At 44.9% G+C, this 3,671-nt stretch overlaps 1 pseudogene; it reads left to right on the top strand.

Moving 5' to 3' along the window:
• The first annotated feature begins 601 nt into the window (after window positions 1-601).
• On the top strand, window positions 602-1,445 carry LOC110334858 (annotated as a pseudogene).
• Window positions 1,446-3,671: the final 2,226 nt, after the last annotated feature.

Genomic DNA, 3,671 nt, shown 5'->3' with positions numbered 1-3,671 from the left:
CGTTAAATCCTCGGCACCCATATGGTGGTTTACAACGATCTGTAATTCCAGTCCCAAGGGATGCAACACTTTCTTCTGGCCTCTGAGGGCACTGCACACACATAGTGCACAGACATACAAGTAGACAAAATACCCACACACATAAAAATTTTTAAATGAACAAAAATGGAGCAGAGAACATATAAGTACATGTACTGTACAGTGCCTGATAATGATAAAACGTCTCTTGCTGTTTATCTGGCTACTGTGTTTCCGTTTTCATGATTCGCTGCCCCTTTACTTGGGGTTCCTGTAAACAGTGCTGAATTAAACCATCAGCTCCCTGCATGTGTCTCAAGTTCACTGCATCTCTCAATATACATCATCTCCTCTGGTGCTCGTTTTGATTTCATGCTGTATCCTGCTTCTTGGCACTAGAAGAGAAAGGCTAGACCACATAGTCTAAGTGTGCAGTGGATGATCCCATCTAAGGTTATGGACGTGTGTTTACGTGGTGACAGAATTTCTGCAGTATGTTTATCTGACCACAGACCCATCATTGAGGGACACATGGACCCCCACCATAGCTGCTGCTGTTCCCACCACTACCACCTCCGAGAACATGGCTGTGCCTCCCACATACATTGATCTTGGCAAGTCTGCCAGGGATGTCTCCACCAAGGGCTATGGTTTTGGTTTAATAAAACTTGATTTGAAAACGAAGTCTGAGAATGGATTGAAATTTACCAGCTCAGGCTCTGCCAACATGGAGACCACCAAAGTGAACGGCAATCTGGAAACCAAGTACAGATGGGCTGAGTGTGGGCTGACATTTACAGAGAAGTGGAACACAGCACCCTGGGCACTGAGATCACTGTGGAAGACCAGCTTGCTCGAGGACTGAAGCTGACCTTCAATTCATCTTTCTCACCTAACGCTGGGGGAGGGGGGGAATGCTAAAATCAAGATGATACAAGAGCATATCAACCTGGGCTGTGGTGGACTTTGTCATCGCTGGGCTCTCAATCTGGGGCACTCTGGTGCTTGGCTATGAAGGTTGGCTGGCTGGCTACCAGATGAATTTTGATACCTCAAAGTTCTGAGTGACCCAGAGCAACTTCGCAGTTGGCTACAAGACAGAAGAATTCCAAGTTCATACTAATGTGAATGACCGAACAGAGTTTGGTGACTCCATTTACCAGAAGGTGAACAAGAAGTTGGAGACTGCTGTCAATCTTGCCTGGTCTGCAGGAAACAGTGACACTCACTTTGGAATAGCAGCCAAGTATCAGGTTGACCCCAATGCCTGCTTTTCAGCCAAAGTTAACAACTCCAGCTTGATTGGTTTAGGGTACACTCAGACCCTAAAACCAGGTATCACACAGATGCTGTCTGCCCTGTTGGATGGCAAGAATGCCAATGCAGGCAGCCACAAGCTTGGTTTAGGACTGGAATTTCAAGCATAAATGGATATTGTATAATCGCTAATTTTAAACTATTTTGCAGCATAGCTACCTTCAGAATTTAGTGTACCTTTTAATGTTGTATGTTGGGGATGCAAGACCATGTTAGACCTCCAGGCTAAGGATGACTTGGCTTTAAGGTGTTTGACATTTCAGAAGCACCGCAGAAACCCCATTCCATAAAGGGAACGTTCCCAGCTTCCATTTGCAACCTGGCATCTCTAGAGGGGCTCTTCCCCAACCCAGGCCTACAGCTAAAACGGACATACAACAAGCCTGTATCTAGTCCCCAGATGAAATTGTGATTCCCAGAACACTGAACCCTGGTGTCCCAATCCTATCTGCTCAGAAGCATGTACACCCCTGCATGAAAGGGGTGTCTTTTTCGACAGATCATTACACCCTGTTTCCATCATGCCTTGTTCCCATCCTAGCCAATCAGTTACCTGTTTTACACCAAAAGTAGTCTTTAGGTTGTGGTTATTGTGTGTGTGTGTGTGTGTGTGTGTGTGTGTGTGTGTGTGTGTGTGTGTGTATGTGTGTGCCATTTCAGGGTGGAGAGGGTAGACATGATAGAGCCAGTCATTCAGCATTCAGGATTTAATTCTACCTTGTGTTTTGGTGTGGTTTTCTTTCTTCTCCTTCTCCTTCTCCTTCTCCTTCTCCTTCTCCTTCTCCTTCTCCTTCTCCTCCTTCTCCTTCTCCTTCTCCTCCTTCTCCTTCTCCTTCTCCTTCTCCTTCTCCTTCTCCTTCTCCTTCTCCTTCTCCTTCTCCTTCTCCTTCTCCTTCTCCTTCTCCTTCNCTTCTCCTTCTCCTTCTCCTTCTCCTTCTCCTTCTCCTTCTCCTTCTCCTTCTCCTTCTCCTTCTCCTTCTCCTTCTCCTTCTCCTTCTTATTCTTATTCTTTTTTTGTTGCCATTGCACCAGAGCATGAAATAGCTTCCGGGTTCTCTGGCTCTTGAGCTGGGCAGGTGACTGTGGTCACACCCTGACAAGACTGGGGATCCCAACTGACTCCTCTTGTAGCCTCACCACTACTTTTTAGCAGTTTAATGGGTACATTATAGAGTCTTCCATTTTGTGTGGAATTAGCTCCTCCCCTTCAAATGCTGTAATTAACATCACTTAAACTAAAACTTGAATAAAATACTGAACCTTCAAAAGGGGTGGGGGGACATGACAGTACCTAAATATGTCCCTTTAGCAGAGGAACCGTGGCCTGTTGCCCACATTCCTGCTAGATTTCTAGTAAGAAAGAAATAAGCCACACCACATTCTTTGCCAGGATTATGGCTGACACTAGTCAGAGAGCCCAGCAGTCAATCATTAACCCATTCCTTCATTCAGAGACAAAGCCTCAAAAGCCACGATTGGTGGCACTTGCCTATGATCCCAGGACTGGGAGGGAGACAGCAGAGCATCTTCAGCTATGTAGTGAGTTCAAGGCCAGCCTAGGTTACATGAAAGCTTGTCTTAGAAAAAATCAAACAAGCCGGGTGTGGTGGCACATGCCTTTAATCCCAGCACTCGGAGGCAGAGGCAGGCGGATTTCTGAGTTCAAGGCCAGCCTGGTCTACAAAGTGAGTTCCAAGACAGCCAGAGCTATACAGAGAAACCCTGTCTGGAAAAACAAAAACAAAACGAAAAAAAAAAAAATCAAGGCCAATTCTGTGACATATTCTGTCCCGCAAATATACAATACTCATTAGGCTTTAAGTAACAGAAAACTTGGGCTGAGAAAATGGCTCCATGGAAAGTACTGCACAGAATCACCAGCTCACATCTAAAAATCCTGACACAGTAAGACTCAGCTGTAAACCTCAGCATTGAAAGGCAGAGACAGGCAGATCCTGGGAGCTGAATATTCAGCCAGCCTACCCAAGAGTGAGTTCTTCATATTCACTGTGAGAACCTGTATTTAGAGAACCCAGATGTCCCTCAGCAGAGGAATGGATACAGAAAATGTGGTACATTTTCACAATGGAGTATTACTCAGCAATTTAAAAAAATGAATTCATGAAATTCTTAGGCAAATAAATGTATCTGGAGGATATCATCCTGAGTGAGGAAACCCAATCACAAAAGAACACACATGATATGCACTCACTGATAAGCAGATATTAGCACAGGAACTTAGACTATCCAAGATACAATTTGCAAGACATGAAACTCAAGAAGAAGGAAGACCAAAGTGTGGATACTTCATTCCTTCTTAGAATGGGGAACAAAAT

This window comes from Mus pahari, chromosome 1 (genome assembly GCF_900095145.1).
Source record: "Mus pahari chromosome 1, PAHARI_EIJ_v1.1, whole genome shotgun sequence".
Lineage (NCBI taxonomy): Eukaryota > Metazoa > Chordata > Mammalia > Rodentia > Muridae > Mus > Mus pahari.
This window is presented reverse-complemented; position numbering and strand designations above follow the sequence as displayed.